The 23,487-nt window shown below is 36.1% G+C and overlaps 1 non-coding gene across 1 annotated transcript; it reads left to right on the forward strand.

Annotated features, from left to right (window-relative positions):
* Positions 1 to 2,625: 2,625 nt before the first annotated feature.
* LOC122124846 lies at positions 2,626 to 2,732 on the forward strand. Its single transcript, XR_006150672.1, has one exon. It is a non-coding gene; the product is annotated as a U6 spliceosomal RNA (small nuclear RNA).
* Positions 2,733 to 23,487: the final 20,755 nt, after the last annotated feature.

The raw sequence follows: 23,487 nt of genomic DNA on the forward strand, positions 1-23,487 counted from the left end.
CTTTGTCATAGACTCTCTGTGTTGCAGGTATGGCACCTACAGCCGCAACCGCCCCCGCCACAGCTGCAACCACAGCTGCTGGCAAGTGCTCAGATTTGTCTTCTTGCCCGGTTTTTCCCTCTCTGGCCTAACTCTCTGTACTGTGCTGGCACACTTGGTGTGATTCTCCAGCTTAGGACTTTTCACTGGAGCACTAAAGCTGTTTTCTATGTGAGAGCTTGTTTAGCTTCCAGCTTCTCCTTCGATATCTTCCCTGAAGCATAAATTTAAATTTTAAATGATAAATTATTTTAAAATCGTTTCACTCGGGCACAGGTATGGATAGATAAGTGATGTGGGCAGAATCAGAACTATTCAGAAGGTTGTAAATGGATGCTTACCTAGTTTTCTCTCGGCTGGATCATAAAATACAGACTGTCCTAATTGGAAAAAGTTAGCCTTCCGAGGTTTTCTGCATATAAACACTCCATCAACATTTTATTAGAGGATTATTCAAGATTAGCTATATGTTGATTGATAATGACTGATCATGACAGAAAGTTGAGAGAAAACCATCTACACTTCAGTGAGGTTCTGATTTGTGCTTCACAAACTGTTATGAAAGCTCTACATGAGAATTCTAGCAGCTGCATTTTAAAAAGTCCTTGGGTTGTTACACTTTCTGATATTGTCTCAATTCAAGTACTTCTCCTTGGAGTTCCATACTATTCAATGATGCTGGATTAGCTCCTTGTTACAATTTGCAAACTGGTCTTTTTGATGAAATTTGTGCTTTTTGAAATTGCTCTCCAATTCCATCCTCAAACTGCATACAAAGTTTATCTGAAAAAATTTGTATCTGTTGATAGTGCATACATATACTTTTAGTTTTCATTACAAATATAGAATGTAATAAAAATTCTCACAGCAATTATACTGCACTAGCTGGTGGGCAGATTCTAATGTAAATAATATACTGTGTTCATGTAGAGATTTAGAGTATCCAAAGTAATAAGCCTGTGGTCCTAAAACCAATACCTTACTTATATTGAGTGACAAATACAACTTCATATAAGTACAGAAGTTTTCCTTGTATGTTTTAATATATATTTTTATTATAAATACTGTACAGAGGGGTTACAGTTACATAAGTAAGGTAATGAGTACATTTCTTATTGAGCATTGTTACCCTCCCCTTTGTTTTTCCCCTACCATCCCTTCCCTTCACACCTCCCCACCTCCCCCATTCACCCATCCTCTGGTAATGTGTCTTGTATATTTCATTGTTACAATGGGTCAACCAGTAACCTTTCCTTATATCATAAATGAAGAAATGCTGGCTTGATTTATGCTGATTCTACTTGTGTAGACACCTCTAAAATCACTGGCCAAATCCGAGAGCACATAAATGAAATGCCATCATTTTTTTTTTGTCAGTTGGTATAATTGTGTTCTACACCTTTATTGACAGGTTACAAATTATTCTCAAACTTTAAAACATTAAAAATACTTTCTTTTTTTCTTATTTTCTTGGCCAGGAAATCAGCAAGACCTCAGTCAGCATTTCTCACATAGGAATTTTCACATGGGTCAGTTAAATATATATGTAGAGTCCAATTTTTTGAGGACTCACTCATCTGCCTACAAATTCATGCTGGTTGTTGGAAAAAGAGCTCAAGTAAGGATGCCATTTAAAGCCTTATAACTTTACTCTTTACCAGGGTATTCTCCTGCTAAATTGGTGGTTGAAAGTGTCTACAAGAGTAAGCAATCCTTGAGGAGCAGGGAGACACCATATGACATACTTACTGAGGTTTCCAAGTGACTTGCTATCACTTGTACTGCATTTTGTAAGTCAAATCTCTCTAAAACTACCAGTTTTAAGAGATAAGAGGAGTGGTAAATGAACTCTTAGAGACAAATACATCTTCAACATATATTGTTTCTAGTATTCAGTTTAAGGCATATTCAACAACTGGTGAAACTTGTGTTGGCTGTAATTATGTGTCTTTCTCCATATGTGCATGTATACGTGTGTATATATATGTGTGTGAATAGTAACATACATGCGTACATTATGGCTTATATCATCATTTATTCCTTGCTATCAAATAAAGTAAGGAATCCCTAAAGTTTTAACAGAAACTGTATAGTTAAAGTCTTAACTCTTCACTCTGCTTCTTTACACAAAGACTTTGCAACTTCTCATTAATAAAGTTTCCATAAACTCTGAAATGTAAATACTTAGTACTTAATGTCTGTTACCATAAATATTAAATACTTTATAGAAAAGTTTTATACCTGACAAACGGTCCTATTTTGGGCATATATAAGCAAAATCCCAAAATTAAGCATATTTAAAACCTTAAAACTTTTAACAAACCTAAACACTTGCTGCAATGTTCATTTTGACAGGTACCTTGTATAGAATAATTGAATTCCTCCTCCTACACATCTCTTGAACTACAAATATCTCGAATTATTTTGTTTTTGGCATGTCTATCTTGATTTTATTCCTAAATGTGTGCTTATGTAAGAAATATATGATTCTAAAATTTCACAACAATTCTTTTGAACTTAATTTTGTTGAATTGTCTAGTTTAATAAAATCAATAAAAATTATACTTTATATATAAAAAATGTTCTGTGCTCAATTTAGCATCACATACACTAACATTGGAATAATACAGAGAAGATTAGCATGCCCCCTGCACAAGTATGTCATGAAAATTTGTGTAGCATTCCATATTTTTACAACAACAGATGCTGAATGTTGTGTGGTCACAAGGGAATCGTACTGCATTCTTGGTGGGAGTGTAAACTTGTTCAAATACTTTGGAAAGCAGTATGGAAGTTCCTCAAAAGACTCTACATAAAACTCCCGTATGACACAGTAATCCCACTTTTGGGGATTTACCCAAATGATCATAAACAAGACCATACTAAAACTACCAGCACAACTATGTTGATTGCAACATTATTTATGATAGCTAAGATATGAATCCAAACCAAATGCCCCCATTAGATGAATGGATCAAGAAAATATGGTATATTTACACAATGGAATTCTATGCCTCCATCAGAAAGAATGACATCGCCCAATTTGTTAGGAAATGGAAAGACTTGGAAAAAAATTTATTGACTGAAGTAAGCCAAGTCCAAAGAAACATAGGTCCCATGATTTCCCTTATTTTCAATAACAAATGTATGTCTGGGATAAGCAGAAAAGTTCAAAAGATATGTGCATATAACCAGATAAAATGATGTTAAAGAAATTGAACCCCAAAATAGGGACACAAGTGGTTTTTTGTTTCTTGCTATTGTTTCTCAGGTACTTATAATGTGTGATGTCAATTTTTTGTTTTTTTGTATGTTTCTCCCCACGATATAACCCCTGTTTTCTCTGTATTTGAAGTTGGTGCACTTACATCTTGTATGTATGCTTCTCTAATTTGGGGAGGGGAAGGGAAAAAATGCTCAAATAGGGATACAGGTTGACCCATTGTAACAATGAGATGCACAAGACACTATGTTGAAAAATGAACTTTACAGTTTAGGCGGGGGAAGGAAGGGGGAGGGGAGTATACTTGTGGAGGTGGGAGGGAAGGGATGGTATGGGATATATAAAGGAGGAGGTAACAATGCTTGTTAGGAAATGTACTAGTTTCTTTGTCCTTGTAAATGTGACCCCTGTGCACAGTATTATTACAATAAAAAACATATAAAAATGTTCTGAGATGGAAGAGTTTATTTCCTGTATTTTACCCATATAATATCGTTAACAAAGAAATTAATGCAGAACACTGATATGACGGTAATTTGAATAAATGTGTGTGTGTGTGAGTAAGGCAGCGCTCAAGGAAACACGCGCGTGCATGTGAACACACGCCATACATGTATATTGGCGTGCTCAGAGTTTAAAATCAGGGCTTCAAGGTCTTGCTAGGCCTTTCCTATCTAGATTGGTGAGCTACTATATAAGCTACATCTCAATTCATGGCTCTTTGCTAGTTCATTAAACATTTTGAAAAATAATTTCATGAAGTTTTTTTTTTGGTCCTGATTGGCTCCCAAGTGTTATCCACAGAAATCAGACTCCAGAGCAAATATTCAGAGTAGATAGGATTATAGGTGTGACCAGCCAGCACAAGGCTTTTAGAACAATTTTAAAAAATAAAAGAAAATTTACTTCATGGGGGCCTGTTTTATCATCTCCTAATTTGAAAGCCTTTTGAAGTGAGTATATGTCAGTTTGGGGATTGTTAAAAGATAGTAAGTGATGATATTTAAAATTTTAGTACTTTTTAAAAATGAAACTGGAACTGTGTGACAGAAGAAATTTGGCTGTCTTCGGACCTCAATTTGTAAGTTCAGCTCTGTGTATGATAACCCAATGTCACCAACACATTCTGTGTTGAAGACAAAATGTGATAGAAAACAATCACCAAGGGCAATATTTGCTATGCTATTATTTCTTGGACAAAATGAATATTGAATTGAGAGTGTAAGAGAATGGAGAGATTTTACCCACCTTTTTGGTATTACTGAAAGACTTTTGGAAACTTTGACTCATTTCCTTCCTCACTGTGTGTGTCTTTGGGCCATGCACTTAATGTCTTTAACTACAATTTTTTCCAACACTACAATGGTAATAACATTAGCATTATAGCGAATGTTATCTTAAGAATTAAGAGAATAAGACTTGTGAAACACTTAACATAAACCTATGAATGAGCTTTGAGTTTAGCCAGCATTCTTTTTTAAATACCAAATAGAATATGATAAGTAATACAAAAACCATTACATGTAGTGTGAGCAACCAGAAGTAATATCTATTGACCATGCTCTGCTTCCAAGGAAGCCAGATGGATAACTTCTCATGCTGTAAAACAAACTGGTTATCTTATGTCGTGATAATGTAAAAGTATCAGGGTCAGAACGATGAAGAAATGTTGTAGACAGAGGTGAAATCCATATGAAAATGTGCAAAACTGATAGAACATAAAAGTATCTGAGCAGTATATTGTGTTTTACATCATTTAAGTTACATCGCAAAGATAAGGAAGACCTAGAAGAATAAATTGTCTTTTTGATATTCTATCATAGGTCCTTAGAAGGATCAACACTTTCCTCATTCTTGTAGAGGCATCATCAGATGAGGGGAAATATATTTTTTGTTTGCTTCCTTCCATTTATTCTTCAGTTTGAAATCTGAACTACATGAAACTGAAAGAAACCAAGTGAAATTAGTCATGCAGCCTTTGGAAAGAACAAAGTAAAATAAATAAATTATATATAGTCTTGTAAAAGGTCTAACTAAATTGAGTTATAGTCTCAAGCCTCAACAGAAAATGATTTAAGCAATATCATGTTATTAAAAAAATTTTAAATGTTAGGAGCTGCTTAATTTTTTCCTTTCTACTACCTTGAATTAATTATTGATTTGCTATAGAGAGATTAAAGATGAGATTAACAAGAAACTTGATTAAAAATGGACAAAAATTCTGAATAGACATGTTTTCCAAAAAGGCCTGAAAATCTCCTGTGGATTTACAAATTTGTATTTAATAAAACGTCTATGTTGGCTGAATGCTTTGTGAGCAGAAGTCATTAGAGAAATGCAATTCAAAATTACTATAATACTACTTTGTAACTATTATAACTCTTATCAAAAATATCCAAGGACCCAGGTGTGGTGGTAAAGGCTGGTAATTCCAAGTGATTGGAGGTTGGAGTAAAAGGATTTGAGTCTAAGGCCAGTCTTGCGTACTGCACACAGTAAAAACCTACCCTTTAAAAAAACTCAAAAGGTAATAATGTTGGCTGGCGACACTGTGGAGAAAAGGAAATTTTCTATACTCTTAGTCAAAATACAGGTTAGTGTTCTCATTGTAGAAAGTAGTATGCAGTTTTCTAAAGAAATCCTGGGCTGGGAAGGTGGCTCAGTGGTAGAGCGCTTGCTTTGCATGCTCGAGGCCCTGGGTTTGATTCCTCAGTACCACATAAGCAAAAAGGAAAAAGCTGGAAGTGGCGCTGTGGCTCAAGTGGTAGAGCGCTAGCCTTGGGCTGAAAAGCTGAGGGAAAGCGCCCAGGCCCAGAGTTCAGGCCCCACTACCAGACCCCCCCCCCAAAAAAAAAGAAATCCTAAGTTGAAATATCATCTGACCCACCAATCATGTGAATATTTCTCTCTGGGTAACTCATAAATATATCTGTAGTTCATTGTTATTCACATTATTCACAACAACAGCCAAGATATAAATCGAAGTCTAGTGTTCAACTACAAACTAATAAAGCAACTGTGGTACATGCACAAATATCTTTTTCTGTTGAAACCAAAGTAAATTTTTTTATTATTTTCCTGTCTCTATGTGATTAACCTCCAAATAAGAAATCCAAATAATGATTTAATTTAGCCAAAAGTATTTATTGAGTATAAGGACCTTCTACTCTCTACATTCTTCACACTAAGATCACTAAATATGATGAGTCTGAAATATTTAGTCTCTTGTTGACCTATGTTAATATTCTTTACAATGTGAGTGAAATGTTTAAAAAGTATCATTTGTTTTAGCTTAATTTTTCTGAAGAGACCATAAATGATATTATCAAAGCTTAAAAATGATTTTATTTAAAATTTAGAATTCAGGAAATGGTTTAGATCATTCTGGTTACTGTAGCCCTCACTACAACCTCATGAGAAAATTTATATTGATGAAGCAAAAATCTGAGGTTAGACATTTATGAATAAAAAAATCATGTCATTCTGAATATGTAGAGCTACATAACAAACATAGAAAATTTAGCTTTTAAATACCTGAATATGCTAGTACATTTAATTGCAGGGTAAGTACTTATTCTGAAAGGAGATAAAATTGCACTTATTTTGAAATGTAAACCTAAGTATTTATTTGAATAAAAGACAATGTTTAAAATATCACTCATTCAAGAAACAAGATGTATATTTAGTTGTTTTTCATGCCAATTATGTTCTCTAAACTTACTACAAATACTGGATTAGTAAACTTAATTCATTGCTTTGTAGGGAAATAGCAATTCCGTTTCTTAAAACTCATGACAAAAACTTTTTCTCAAACAATTGCTAAGTAAGTGTTTTATATTTTTTGTCAAGGAATTTTATTCGATAAATTTTTATTCATTAAGTTAACTAATTGGCAAACAATACAAATTATGCATGGACAAAGTTTATCTAACACGAGTTTGTTGTTGTTTTTTTTTTCAGAAGACAGATCATGGCTCTCTTAAAGAACACTAGAAGGCGGTGTGTTCTTTATTAATTTTTAGTTATTGTGTTAATAGATATTAATTGTCAGAAGTGACAATTCCATAATATATTTAACATATTTGATTATACTCCCTCTATATCCTTCTCATTACTCCTTCCTCCAAAGGTATTCTGTTTTTCACATAAAATTACAACTTTATATATGCGCATATAAACTAATTTGGAAGATTTAAGCTAAACTGCAAGTTAATTCAAGATATACATTGAATTAATAGGATGAATAAAAACCCAAATATTTTTTGTTAACTTTTGAATTGAGCTATCATTATTATTATGGTTATGGTTAGGATCCCAAACAGAATTAGAATTAGGATTAGAGAAATAGAAAATTTAGGTTCATCACAGGATGACCCATTGCAACAATGATACTCACATGACACTATGTTGAAAATAAAGTTTACACCAGGGGAGGGAGGTGTAAGGGAAGTGGGGAGGGATGGAATAGTGGGACAACAAGAAAGAAGTGGGTAACAATGCTCAACAAGAAACGTACTCCTTACCTTACACATGTAACTAAGCCCTCTTTAAAGCATCTTTTCAACAAAATAAAATTTTTAAAAAATAATGAACAATAAAACCTGACAAGAAATAGAAAAACACTTAAAATTTATGTTCAAAATGCAAGTAAAATTTAGACCTCCACGCTGAGCAAGAGTTGGGATAAATATGAAAAAGTGGCTTGTTATTAACATGATGATTCAGTTATATGTATGCTTAGGATTAGGCAAGGTGTGCCAGTTAGAGCAGATTAGGATGAGAAAAACATGTAAGACATTGTGTAAAACTGCCACATATTTTAAGAGGAATGAATGGCAAGAATGAATGAAACCAGTCTGTGTTACTTTAAACATTCAGATAAAATTTGGTTTAAAATGTGAGGTACATTTTTGTTCCGGTTAGGTTTAGGGAAGGATAAGCTTTAAGGTAAATTTTAGTTTTCCAATAAGAAATAGAAGCCAAAAAAATGTACGATTGAATAGAATCTAGACAATTTTCCTTACATTAGCCATTTGGTGTTAAATCAGAATGTGATTTGGATTAGGTTTCTGGTTAACCGGGTTTGAGGATAGAGTAATAAATGGGTTAAACTAGTGGCTCGTGTCTATTATCCAAGGTACTCAGGAAGCTGTTTTTGAGGATCGCGGTTCAAAGGTAGCCCAGGCAGGAAATTTCATCAGACTTTTATCTCAAATTAACCACCATAAAACACAAAAGTGGTGCTGTGAGCTAAAGAACTCAGGGGTCATGCCCTGGCCCAGAGTGCAAGCCCCACGACCGACAAAAAGAGAGAGAAAAAAAGAAATGTTAAATACTAAGTAAAGCTGAAACTTTTTTTAGGTTCTAGGAATTCAGGAAAAGCTGGGATAATGGAAGTACAATGTAGTTCAAAATATCAGGGTTTGAGATCAATGGGTATTGATCTCTGAACTTGAAGCTGATCCCTGCCATCCAACAACATCACATTCTTGTGAATATCAGTAGCTGGCCTCATGAGCATAGCAGCCAGCTGGGGCTCAGCTATCTGATGGCCTTGGACTCCAACAATGCAAACATTTCTGTGCACAGACTGAAAACTATCATAGGTAATTTTGATTTATTCCATTCTATTCTCAGCTAAATTCTATGTTCAGGTTTGTATGTTTTATGATCTCTTAAATATTAATTACTATTTTCCTACATTCTCAAAAGTAACATATATGTCTTACTCTAAAATTCATTCAAACATGCAAAAAATATTAATGTAGTTGCTGTCCACCTATGGCTCATATTTTAAAACCTGGCTACTTTAGAGGTAAAAATCAGAGGATCCTGGTTTAAAGCAGCCTATGCAGAAAAATCTGAGATATTTCTCCAATTGAGAAACCAAAATCCAGAAGTGGAGATGTAGCTCTCATTGTAGAGTGTCAGCTTTGAGCAAAAAGTCTAAACAGGAATATTAGGTCTACTTCTGACTCCATTATTTACTCATGGAACAAACACACACACACAAACACATAATCTGCATTCTCTTTGACTCCCCTTCTTGAGCAGTATTCAATGCCATTAACTTAATGCATGTTTTCTCCAAATTACTATGGTAGGGAATAAACTACATTTGCATTTATGATAATGCACTTTTTGTACTTTTTGTTTTGCAGTTTTTTTGTACTTATGTGAGAGAACAGTGTTTTGTGAAGACTAAACAGAAATCAATGTGTCAGTAAATCGGTAGGTGACAGACTGAAAAATACAGATAATACTACTTGAAATTTTATTTCTCCAGATTTAAATATATATACATATACATGTTTTCAAATTTTCTGCCAAGATTTTATTTCCATTAAAAATAATCTATTTTTTTCATTATATAAATTTAACATATTGTATGTCTCAGAGTAGATTTATATTTACAGAATTTCTTTCCTTGGAGACAAGATTCTGCAGTGTAAATCTGGCTTTCTGCAACTCCTACTTCTGTCTGGCATTACCATGTGGTAGTATAGTACCATGTCCAGCTATATTATTTACATTTTGTACATTAGAATATTAATATGAACAGCTTTAAGCCACATATCTTCATGAGTATGAATGAATTTCTTGCAAAAATTAATATAGTGTTACTGAGTGAAGCCAATTATGGTAGACATGCCTCTAATCACAGCACCCAGGAGGACTGTAAGCTTAAGAGCAACCTGAGCTACACAGCAAGTCCCTTTGAAAACAAAACAAAACAACAACAACTTGTGAGCTTGGAAGTGGGAAAGTATTGTTAAGTGGGGTGATAGGAACATACAAAATTGTGTGTGTTTGTGTATGTGTTTTTGTGGTGTGTGTGTGTGTGTGTGTGTGTGTGTGTGTGTGTGGTGTGTGCGTGTGTGCTTGTGCTGGTCCTAGGGTTTGAACTCAGGGCCTGGACACTGTTCCTGAGATTTTTGCTTTCTACAACTTGAACCAAACTCCACCTCAAGCTTTTTTAGAGGTCAATGGAGATGAGTCTGATCCATTTTCCTGTTCTGGCTTAGAACCTTGATCCTCTTTTCTCAGTATGAGAAAACAGCCATGAGTCTGTATAGTTGCTGTTTTACTGTTAAGTAATATAGTAAACATCAGGCCAGTTTATACTCCTTCCAGCAGCTTTTGAGTGTTTCACACACACCTAAGATAAAACCCACTCCAGGTTTGATGACATCCAGATCTCATAATGTGAGATTTGTATTGTTATGCTCACTTTAACTATGAAGACTTTGAGCCCCAGAGAGTTTAGTTAATTTTGAGTCCTTATCTCGTATACAGTGGAGCCTGTATTCAAGTTCGACTAGGTCTATTTATTTCAGAAAACATGGAGTCATCATCTGTTCTAGTCAACAGGTGTTCTAGCAAGTACTGCTCTTTAAAAGCACAGTTCTGTGTCAGATAGCTTATTTTGCTCTCTCTTTAACTGTTTACACCCCTTTTCATAAGCTAGGGAAAGCACACATGATGAGAAGAGCCATTTTTGAAGGGGAAATTGATAATGGGTTTTGAACTTGGTATCACATACTTATTAGTCAGATCTTCCATTTGAGTTATGCCTCCAGAACTATATTTCTGTTTTTTTCTTTGTATTATAATTACAAATATGTGTACACAGAGTTTATAGTCATATAAGTCAGGTATGGATATATTTCTTTTTTGAAATATCACCCCTTCCCTTGCTCTCTCAATTTTTCTCTCTCACTGGTTTGGTTTTATTAACTTCCACCTCCTCCTTCTCCTCCTCCTCCTCTTCCTCCTCCTCCTCTTCCTCCTCCTCCTCTTCCTCCTCCTCCTCTTCCTCCTCCTCCTCCTCCTCCTCCTCCTCCTCCTTCTTCTTCTTCTTCTTATTTTTCTTCTCCTCCTTCTTCTTATCATTATTTTGCTGTAGAGGAGATAGTTTCATACGTGTGGTAATGACTACATTTGCTTTGTATATGTTTTTGTTTCAGTCAGTAATCAGTCTTGAACCAAGGGCCTGAGCACTGTCTCTGAGATCTTTTGCTGAAGAATAGCACTCATATTGAGCCACAGCTCTACTTCCCTGAGTACATTTTTTTTTTGGATTATGTTACCCTTTCCCTTCATCTCTTCATTTTCCCGTCTTTCAACACAAACAAGTTGCATAAGTCATTTTCAATATAGTACCAATTGAATACCACTGTTGAACATGTTCATCATGTCTCTCATTTAAAATGACCCCTTTAACTTCTCAAAGAGAGATAAATGAATAAACATGACAAAAATGAAAGAAAACAAAGAAAAATATCATCTTGTTTGTTTCCTGGTCACTGGCTATTTTTGAGATAAAATGTGTTTGTGTGTGTATGTGTGTGCGTGTGTGTGTGTGTGTGTGTGTGTGTGTGTGTGTGTGTAAATACTTGGGCTCGAAATCGAAGAGTTGACTTTTAGCTTTTTTTTCAAGGGTAACTGTGTGTGTGTGTGTGTGTGTTTGTGTGTGTGTGTGTGTGTGTGTGTGTGTGTGTGTGTGTGTGTGAATAATGGAGCTTGAACTTAGGGAGCTGACCTTTAGTTTTTTAACTCAAGGGTAGCCGAGTACGACTTGAGCCAACCTTTACTTCTTGATTTTGAATAGTTAATTGGAGATCAAAATTTCACAGATTTTTCTAACCTGGTCTAGCTATAATCCACTTTCCTCAGATCACAGCTAGAGTTACAAGTGTGTACCACTGGCCGTGATTGGCTTACATTCTTTTTGTTAAGTACTTGAAATGTAAAAGACAGTTGCAACCATAGTAAAAAAGAAATCCATTTAACTTTCCCAGATTCATTAACAGAATATACAGAATTCAAGGTACCAGAATCACAGATGGGAATTGCCATGGATAAAACCCTAGGAGAAGAAAAATAACATAAAGTAAGAAGAATGAACTATCTGCAGTATATTGGTAACATCAAGCTTGACAACTAAACAAAAGAAGACCTGTGTTTCTATGTATTGGCATTCATTTCAATTAGCATCATTTCGTATGGTCATGTATATATTCATAACTTCTGTGCTACTATAATCCACTTTCAGGAGTAATAGGCCAATGCTACTCATTGCAAGTGAGGGAAATCATAGAGCTCATGTTTCTTTGGGCCTGGCTTGATTAACTTAGTATGATTTCTTCCAAGTCTTTTCATTTTCTTACAAAAGGGACTACGCCACTCTTTCTGATAGAAGCATAAAATTACATTCTGTAAATATACCATATTTTCTTGATCCATTCATCTATTGAGGGGCAACTGGGTTGGCTCCATATCTTAGCTATGGTAAACAATGCTGCAATGAACATAGTTGTTCTGGTAGCTTATTGTGCCCTAGTTTGAGATCATTTGGATAACTGTGAGGAGTGGGATTGCTAGATCTTAAGGGAGTTCTATGTTTAGTCTTTTGAGGAACCTCCATACTGCCTTCAGAGTGGTTGAACCAGCTTACATTCCTACCATCAATGTGGTAGGGTTCTCATTTAGGCATATCCACCCCAGCATTTGTTATTATTTGTTTTCTTGATAGTGGACATTCTAACTGTGGTGAATGGGATCTAAATGTGGTTTTGGTTTTGATTTGCATTTCTTTTATGACCAGTGAGGCTGAGCATCCCCCTTCTGTTTCCGAGAGGCCACACTATAACAAGTTTCTAATGTCTCAACAGAGGCATAGAAACTTGTAATATTGTATGCATTTTGTTGTACCTTCACTTGGAGCTTCCAATAACTCCTATAACTTACAACAAAGGTTTGTACTAATTACCTTACTGAAAAAAAACACTAATTTTGAAAAAATATAGAAAAATGTATCTTTGTCAGGGGTCCCAGTGAATACTAAGGAAGTTTCTTTACTGGGAAATTTTACTTGATTGCTTGTTCTTTATGTTATTTGAACACATGTTGAATTTGGGGTTTCCCCCCCAACCCATCAACAAACTAGTAACTATGTTGCCTCATTGGATTTTGCTTCACAAGTTACAAAATATTTTGATGTATTTTTGGTTTCCTGTTGGGGGAAGGTTGGCGTTTGAAGTACTAGTGGGCCAGTACTCAGGCTTGAACTGAGGGTCTGGAGCTCTTCCTTAGATTGCTTTACTCAGTGCTGTCACTGTGCCACTCGAACCACATCTCCACTTCTGGCTTTTTCTACTTAATTGAAGATAAGAAATTGAGGATTTATTAGCTTGGATTGGCATCAAACTGTGATCCTCAGATCCCATCCTTGTGAACGCTAAGATTACAAGAATGATCCAGAGGCTGGAATATTGTGCTCCCTATGAAACCTAAACAAGGGCACATAATTCTGAAGCATGTGTGTAAGATTATGCATTTCTCTGTACAGCATTTTCACAATAAAAAAAGAAAATTAGTTAGAAAATATAGCCCTTATATGTGTGTATACATAATATAAATGTGCAGAGGGCAATGAGGATGTATCTGCTGATTTTGAGGAAAGATTTCACCTATGGGTTTTCACAGACTGTGCTACGCTGTACAGAAAGATTGAGACTAAAGGTGAGGTAATTGATGTCATCATCCCATTCATCTACATCCCTTGTCAACATGTATGCACATATATACTGTGGTGTAATCATGATTATTTTGTGTATGAGAGGCAGTACTGGGGTTGAATTCAGGACCTAGGTACTCTTGCTTAGCTTTTATATGCTCTACCATTTGAAGCACAGCTCATCTTTCTGTATTTACTGTTTAAATGGAGGTAAGAATCTTTTTTGATCAGTTGGCTTTGAACTGAGTTCCTCATATCTCAGAGTTCTGAGTACTTAGTTTTACAGGCCTGAGCTTCCAATGCCTAGCTTTTCATTATTACTTTTACAAGCTATATGCTCACACACATTCCTTGAATTTCAAAAGTCTCACTGTTCAGGCTGACAAGATGTGAGGAAAGATGGTTGTGTGGATAAGTTACCAAATGGGCCTCTAGCCCCATTAACATCATTCTGGCAGTTACTTGCATTTCAGTCAGTGAGTACATATTTCTAATTTCACTCTGCCTTTTTTAAATGCCATTTTGAACTGTCTTTGATACATCTTTTAAATATTATCTCCCAAACAGAAGATATTATGTGAATATATTTGATAATATTTCAAATAGGGATGTTATTGTGTGTCTGGATGTCTGTTGTCAGAGGCTGTCCATCTGGGCTTCAGGAACAGAGCTAATGATTCCTGTCTGCTGGTTGCAGACAGGAAGGATTTTCCTGGCCAGGCTTTGACTGGGATCCATTCATCTTAGACTGCTAACTAGCTAGGATAACAAGCATGAACCATCACCAACCTGCTTGTTTTAGAAGCATTGCTTTTCCTTCATTGATTTTTTTTTTCCTGGAAGGTTGATATAGACAGACTGCTTGTACCTCATGATAATGTGATTTGAATAATACCCTTAGGCTCTGGCATTTCTGAAACTGATTTCCACAGTTCTAGACAAATGAAATTGTTCTAAAGCCAATAGCATTTTCCTTCTGAGAAGTTAGGTCTCTTATTTAAAACTCTTACCTTTTCCTTTGGCAAAGCAATCAGGATGTTTCTGTAAAACTCTATTTCTTGAGATTATTAAAGATAGAAGGTATCATGTGCACACTTTCAAATAATCTCTCCTTTTATAAACATATGTTTATATAGAAGAATGATGACTATTGAATTAATTTGATAACCACTCTAGAATTTTTAAGCTTTAATGCTTATTAACTCAAAGGAGGATTATAAACATTCAGAATAGTGGAATGGGGCTACTACTCATTTGATGTATGTGGAAAGATGATCAGAATTCTTATGATTAATAAAATATATCTTCAAATTTCCAATGGCTGACTGCTATGCTAACTGGGAGGAGACATTGGTGCTGCCAGGGGTTTGAAAGTTGGTAATGAAGCAAAATATCCTGGGAGAGCATTTGCTAAGGATATAATTTCCAAGACTCATACCAAATACATTGAACTAGAGTGCTAAATGATGAATGACTGAGCACCAAATTTTATTTGTTGGCTTCTTTGTTTTTGACGTCCTGGGATTTGGACCTAAGGCCTGGGTGCTGTTTCTTAGTTTTTTCCTCAAGGCTAGTGATCTTCCAGTTGAATCACAGCTTCATATCCATATTTTTGGTGTTTAATTGGACATGTCTTACCAAATTTCCTCTTTGGGCTTCCTTAAAACTCATCCTCAGATATCAGCCTCCTGAGTAAGTAGGATTCCAATTGTAAGCCACCAGAGCCCAGATAGAATCACATTTTAGAAGTATTCTTTCGGTGAATCAGATGTGTCTGACTGCTATTTTATCACTTTGGTTCCAGTGGGTCATGTCAGTTTTATAATAAAATCAGAACTTTTCTTCTTGTAATCCGTAGTATCCCATATCTATCTAATTTATTCTTATCTTCATTTCTGACATCTTTTTTCTTCATTGTACATTTCCATTCTTACTTCACAAGCAAGCATGTCAATGCTGTTTTCCTTTTCTGAAGCAAGTCAGGTCCACTCCCATCAATGGGGGATGTATTTGCTGTTCTTATTGCCTGGAGTACCTGCTCCTAGATAATTGCCTGGATGATGGCTCCCATATCAACTATCTCTTGTTCAGCGTTGTCTCCTCCCATCCTCACTGTGAAGTTGTTGCTACAAAATCACCAATGTCATGTCTCTGATTTATAGGAATTATCATTATGATTTCTGATTTTCGTTTCAGCATGAAATTGTTGAGGAGAGATCCACATTCACTTCTGTTTCTCCAATATCTATGATAGTGCCTAATCCTTAGTGTTCAGGAGTCTTACATGGAGATCAACCTTCCCCAGCTCGATTTATCCTAACTTGTGGTCAGGACAGATCTTCAAGCTGAAGTCTGGTGGCTAGTAATCATTCCCTTTCATTCTTTGTGCCTGTTGGTGTTGTTGAGTCCACTTCAGGGCAAAACGAGTGCCTGACACCTATTTGTTGCTATGGCAAAGGTGGCTGTGACATCATAGAAATTATAGCCATTATTTTGTGAAGCTGTGTGAGGACATTCTCCCCCACATAATTTCTTCCATATATGTGTCTCCTTTGCCCAGGAGTGCATTCAACAATTCAACAACAAAACTATCATCCAGTTCCTGATACACTCAGAATATGTTTCTATTTCCTTTAAAAAAAGAAAAATTCAAGACATGCTTTGGTGATTTGTCATTGAATTACTGAAACAGAGTATATAATTTTATGTATTTGTAAGTCTTTGTCCATCTCTCTTGAGCCCTTGCCATATTTCTATGTGTTTGCAGCTTGGGAAGGGAAATAAGGTTTAATTCAGTATAGTCAAAGATTAAAGTTCAGAAGGCTCTTTTTAGACCCTTTTGGAGGAAATGTCTACTTTCTATCTGATGGATGTTCTACAGATGGCAATCTTGGTACAGAAACTGAGTAGAGTGTCATAAGAGGTTGTCCAGATTTCTGCTGACTTTCCTCTGGGTTTGGGGAGTGTGATCCCACTGCATATGTGTGTCTTTGAAGGACACAGGCCTCCTCTGAAAATCTAAGGCCTTTGGGGTAAGAGAGACTAAACCTCAGAACCCAGCTTCCCACATCACTAGGATTACAGGCCTGAGTCACATGGACTCAACTCATAGCTTCATTTTTATACATAGTGTAGTCAGTTTCATTATACTCACTTCTTAGACAGATATATATAAATATATATATATATATGTTTATTCATCTATTTATAATCAGTGTTAGATCTAGAAACACACAAATATATATTCATATAATCATATAATTATAATCAAATTATAGCTGTGTTTCCCCCAAAATATTTTACACTAATATTTTGTGAAATAATTACTCAAGACTAAAAATTTAAATGCCTTTGTAGTTTGAAAAATCATATTCAATTTCATATATTATATAATATACTATATATAACATCAAGAATATAACATGTATTTACATATATCTGATTTAATTGTGTTATTTTCCTGCCTGATTTTGTGTTTGTTCATCTATGTAAGCCTTCTTTCTTCTATTGATGATAGTTTTTACTTTCCAGTATACATATTTCCTATATATTTTGTCAAATATCAAACGTAAGGAGATTTTTATATTATTGTAGGTAAATTTTTCTTCCATATTTACCCAAAGCACAAAGAAAATATTTACAGATTTGAACTAACTGTTGGAAGAGTGTCCCACATACCACTATAAGTATTGTGTCATTTGTCCCAATTGACAGAATAGCTTTCTAGGACATCTTATCTGCTGTCCAAGACCTTTTCTAGCCACCTTATCAACCCATCCAGGCATGGCTTGGCTTCTTTGCCGCTCCCTGTGCATTTAACAGTTCCCTGTATACACAGTAGGCTCTCTTGTACAGCCCCCTGTCATTCTGTGTTTTCCCCAACAGCACACATATGCATGATGCTTCAGATTGTAGGCTTAAAAAGAAACGTATTTAAGATTCATGAATCTACAATATATCAAAAGCATTGATATTTTAATAAAGTTAGAAAAATAAATAGAATTAACACTTTACAACAATCAGAACAAAAAGAAAAATAAAGATTTTTTTCCAGGAAGGGGGAATGGAATCTCTAAATCTAGATTGGTCTCTAAGTTGCCTTCAGGCAGAAATTCTGCCTCTGAGTCCTCAAAGGGATTTATTTCATCACTAAAGACAGGATTTTCTTCCTGAGTCCAGGGAGGGACAAATTCTAATTTCTTAATTGGAAATTGGATCGCCTGCAAGAGGACAGATTGGTCTGGGTATTCTGTGAGGAAAGACTCTCTTTCCTCAACTGAATCTAGAGTTTGGACCTCTCCTATTTGTTTTGCTGAACATAGACTGGGATCATTTTCCATTAGCACACATTTACCCTGCACACCAAGACGAGTCTTTTTGAATGGTTTGGCGCCGATCTAGGTGGATTGTGAATATCAATAGAAGACAGTCTGGATCATCTTCTTCCTTGCTTGTATGTGCAGGTGTACTTGCATCACATGTGGTGTTCAGAACCAGTGAGATGTCCACAAGACTCAAAACTTGTTTGGGCCTTTCCACAAGTTAAAAAAAAAAGCCCTCTATGTTCACAGGCTTTCTGGAGATTAGTGATGGCTTCCGATGACATCACTGATGGGTTCTTTTTCTGGAGTTCTGCAAGAGTTGTTCTACGGTGATGCAAACCTGAGCATGGAAATAGGTTCAGGAGTCTTAGAACTGGAGAAGTTAAGGTGTGACTAAACTTTCATGAGGATCTAATGGGGGAAGCTGTAGAACTTGAGTTTGGACTGAACACTGATGAGAAGGTAGGATGTTTCTAATGAGTGATTACTTCCAAGTTGTTTTAAAAGGAGAACAGATATTACCTGGCAAAGAATATCTATAAAAGGACATTTTGCCAAGCTGGGGCGTACTAAGGGCTCTTGGCCAATCAGGCACAGACCTAGAGACTCAGGTTCCATCCATACTCTCCAGATCTGAGGCATATAAACAAGGACTTCTTCTTCTTTTCCTTGGTCTCAAGGATCATGAGTTCCTCCAGCTGCTCCAGAAGAATATGTGAGCATAAGAGCAAGTCTGAAGATGGCATGTTGAGCTTGACATACTGTGTAAGTTCTTTCATGGTGTCATGGTACTTGTGCTCATAGAAATTATCATGGTAGAAGTCCATCCACATAGGAAAGATGGAACAAACCATGCTGTGGGCAGACAAGGAAAATGAGAGCCCACCCTCCACATCCTGAGGCTATAGCGTTTTTCTGGCAGGACATGCATGTTGGGAGGTGGGAAGAGACTCCTGCAAGCAGGATGCTCCTCACAATTTCTCAATTACAATACTCTAAAATTCTCCCTGTGATAGGAGGAGAAATTTGTTTCTCCACTGAATCTGACTTGTTATACACAGACCTCCTTGTCATCCATGAGAGTCCAAAACAACAAGCGCATCCACAATGTGTAATCTGCTATCCACTGAAGTGCCAAGCCTCAACTCCCTGATGAAATCACAACTGGTGTGCAAAGAAGAATGTTGACTTTCAATCAGAAACCTCAAAGATATCCATTTTTCAAGGACAGAATTTCTCTTTGTCCCAACGTCCACTTTCTTCTTCATCTTGTTCATCTTCCTCCCAGTTACGGTAGAAGGATCTGTACCAATGGGAGGAGAGAAGGAGAATAACTCTGTGCTTCTCCTTTTTCTGAACTAACAGGACACACTTGGGACTGGTTAAATCCCACAGAGTAATGTAAACATGACCCACAAAAAGTGGAGATATGTCTACACAATTTCAAGTAAATTCTGTGAGGATGCTTATATGCATCTGTCCAAATAAGTGCACAATGGCTCATGCCTCTAATCTTACTAACTAGTAGTGTGAGATCTGAGGATCACAGTTTGAACACAGTCTAATTTGTAAAATTCTAAAGATACTTCAGTGAACCAGCCAAAGGCCAGACCTGGACTTGGGGATCAAATTATAGAGTGCTACGAAGAGGACAACTCTCAGGCCCGGAATTCAAGCTCAAGTTGCATTTTTCATCTGTCTATATTCCTTCAAAGGGCTCCAAGAAGGTTAGAGTGGACTTGGGTGCCACTGGCTCATTCCTTGAATCCTAGTCTCTCAGCAAGCAAACTGCTAAGGCTCCACTAGTTTCTGTGAAAAATGAAATGTTCTGGCAGCCCAGATCTAAGGAGTTAGCCGGGGAGTGAACTTCTTTGTCTCAAGACAAGCTCCTGTGATCAGACCCTAGTGAAACAGTCTCAGAGAGTTACCAAGTATTCCAATAATCTGCCAGGATGTCTCAGCCCTGTTTGAAAGAGGAACACTCACTTTTTAAACAATATCCAGAAACTGCTCCATTGTCTCCTACTCTATAGTGTTAAAGAATGTTTCTAACATAGAAAAGATCACCTTTCTGGTAGGCAGAGTCCAGGTTCATTACCAGCATTTCCAACAAGCCTGAGTCCAAGCTCCCTATATTATAAGGCATATTCAGGGTTTGGGCTGACTCATTGTCATACTGAGGTGGTAAAAAGAATGGATTTTTGAAACATGGAATTGGGATTACACTTCAAAATGATTAATAGCGTGGATTGAAAAGTACACAGTAAATATTTTCTCAGTATACACATATAAAAGCACACAAGAAGAAGGTTGTACTGTGGCCTAGGATGAGATTAAATAGGTTTCCTGTCATAGTTATACCTGGCATGAGTTTCCTTGTGATTTCCTTGGTTTCGTCTTATAAAAAGGCCTGAGAATATGGATTCGTGTTTTGGCACTGATCCAATGTCTGCAGCATTGAGTGAGGCACTCACACCTCTCACGCCTGAGACCTGAGTCTCTTGAACTTCCTTGTTCCTGAGCTACAGGCCACTTGAGCTGGATTGAGCTGTCAGTTACAGTTGTCTGGCTCTCAGAGTTCCATATTCTATTCCATTGTGAGGTAGAGAGTGTCATCTCTCAGAGACCAATGATCTAAACTGCTTGCTCACATAAGACCATCCCAAAGACATAGTGGAGACTGAAATCTCCCCTCCCACATCACTCTATACACATGTGAACATTGTCAAATCCCAACATCCTCAGCTAGGTCTGGGAATCAGCATGTTCTCAACCCCAAGGAACACTTTCTAGGTCAGATCCATGCCTTATTTCTCACTATTCCTCTCATCCTGCAGAAATCATTTTGCCTCTCAGGGCCCTCTCAGCCTACCATGTACTTCTTGCATCAATTTTTGACATCTATATCCTAGGACTTTGTTAGTTTTTTGTTTCCTAATCTTGTTTGCCCTTTAATCCCCAGTGTGCTGTCATCTGGAAAAAAGGTAAGTACTTAGAGGTGGAAAATCATACAATTATTGAAAAATAAACCTTACCCATATTGCCAGACCTTTTTATAGATGTACATTTTTTTAAGATAGAGTATTTTTTATACTTTTGTCATATTTTATGACAGAGGGGAAGAGGAGGAGGGAAGAGGTGCTGTATTGTCTTCTCATAATTCAATGATTATTATAGAAAAATACTATAGTTGAAGGAATGTAAGCTTTAAATATAAAAACTGTGCTCCTGTTCTTTTTTATAAGCTAGTCACTTAAAAAGAATTCCTCACTAAAGTCTTGTCTTCTTTGTCCCATGAACTATCCTCCTCCTTCAAAATAATCAGGAAAAAAACCTTCACAAATGAGTGGGCTGTTGCCCAATCTCTGGAAAAGAATTTAAGATACAACATTGCCAGAGAATCTGTGAGTGTACATGTGTGTTGGTGTGTGTGTGTGTATATGTTTGAGGGTGTGTTGTGCATATCTATGATTTAGGTCTTGAATTCAGGAGCTATATGACAAGGCTGAGTATATTTCTGGTGACTGTAGTGATCTACCAATTGTGCCACAGTTCCACTGCAAGTTTTCTGTAGTGAACTGGAGAGGAGAGACTCTTAAAATTTCATGCTCAGCCTGTATGAACTAAATCTCAGGTCTCAAACTCCTGATTAGTTAGAGTTATATTTATCAGCCTCCATAACCTGGTGATAAAACAGTGTAACTGGAGGCAGTTGGGTTGCAAGTTTCAGTCTAGCTTCACAATATTCTATATCATAAAACAACAACAGTAGAACCCAATATAAAAATACAATAATAAGATGTAATTAGAATATAATTTAGTGATATAGTCTGTTAGCATAAATTTCAGGAAACAATGGTATTAATGATTTAGCATCACAAATCCATACAAAATGAGATAATTTCAGTAGACTCTACAAATTTTTAATTCCATCATATAATGATTTCAAAACATTACAATAAACAGGAAAACATTCATACTTATAATGTAAAAAGATGTAAAAAGTTGAAGATGGCAGATTATGAAATGGGAAATTCTACACTGTAGGAAAATTATTGTCATTTCAATGTTTGGTGGTATTGTCATGTTGAATATATGATAATATTCTTCAGAGGAGCAATAGATAAATATATATTTATTACACATATTCTAACTTGTCTCTATCTTTATCAACATCCAATATTCTTCACATTGTCAGTGTATTCGTGTTTATGGTATATTCCAAAATAGCTAACAGAGTCAGGAGGTTACCAAAATACATTAGCTTGAATGTTTTAGGAGATAAACCTGCTAATTATATTGACTATTTTATGTATTTAACAAGTAATGTGTTATCATTGTACTCTCTAAGTATATACATAAGCTATTCAATGTGAAATGGAATATAACATGGTTTTGCCTGTAAAGCTAGGTATTTGGGACATCAGTTCCAGACCAGTGTAGAGTTACCTGCAATGATCCTCAACCCCTGGCTATGCATGATGGAATACTTCTATCATCCCAGGCGCATGGGGAGCTGAGAGCAGGAGGATTTCAATTCCATGCCATTCTAGGAAAGACCGTGCACATGCCTCCATCTCAACAAAAGAAAGTTCAACACTGGCTAGCACTTATCATCCCCACCTATGTGAAAATAAAAATAAGAGCATTGTAGTGTAAGAAACAAACAATATTAAAACATGGCAATACAAACTATCATGAAAAAATCTTATCTAGTGTTTGTTTCTTATAACTGTAATCCTAAATCTAGCTAGGATTATATATGTGAGCCAGAGGCAACAAGCAGTTCATTTTAAAAATGAGTATTTAAAGCCAGGTGCCAATCTCTCATGCCTGTAATCGCAGCTAGCCATGAGGCTGAGATCTGAGGATCGCAGTTCAAAGCCAGCCCAGGAAGAAAAGTCCCCATAAGACTCTTATCTCCAATTAACAACTCATAAAATAGAAGTGACTCTGTGGCTCAATTGGTAGAATGCTAACAACCTTGAGCACAGAGTCTCAGGGACAGTGCCCAGGCCCTGATTTCAAGCCCCACAACTGTCAAAAAATGAATAAATAAACATTTTAAAGTCGGAATTTCTTGTAAATTAAAATGACAGCTGTGGTATACAATTCTACAGACTACTACAGATTTCATTATATTTGTAGTTAGAAAAAGTAGCAGCACTTGAATAAAGGACATTTTTTCATAAACTAGGGCATATTGGTCTCTAATTCGAGGAAATTGCTGGACTCATAGGTTATATTTTTGGGTGGCTTTTTGTTTTGTTTTTAGAACAGGATGACAAACCTTATTTCTGCCAATTGCCATTTGGATATGTCTATCATCATTCAAAGGCCATGTAAAATTAAAATAAAGACAAGACACAGTCAACTGGCAATAA

Source organism: Dipodomys spectabilis, unplaced genomic scaffold, assembly GCF_019054845.1.
Source record: "Dipodomys spectabilis isolate Male_0828 unplaced genomic scaffold, ASM1905484v1 ptg000008l, whole genome shotgun sequence".
In the NCBI taxonomy this organism is placed as follows: domain Eukaryota; kingdom Metazoa; phylum Chordata; class Mammalia; order Rodentia; family Heteromyidae; genus Dipodomys; species Dipodomys spectabilis.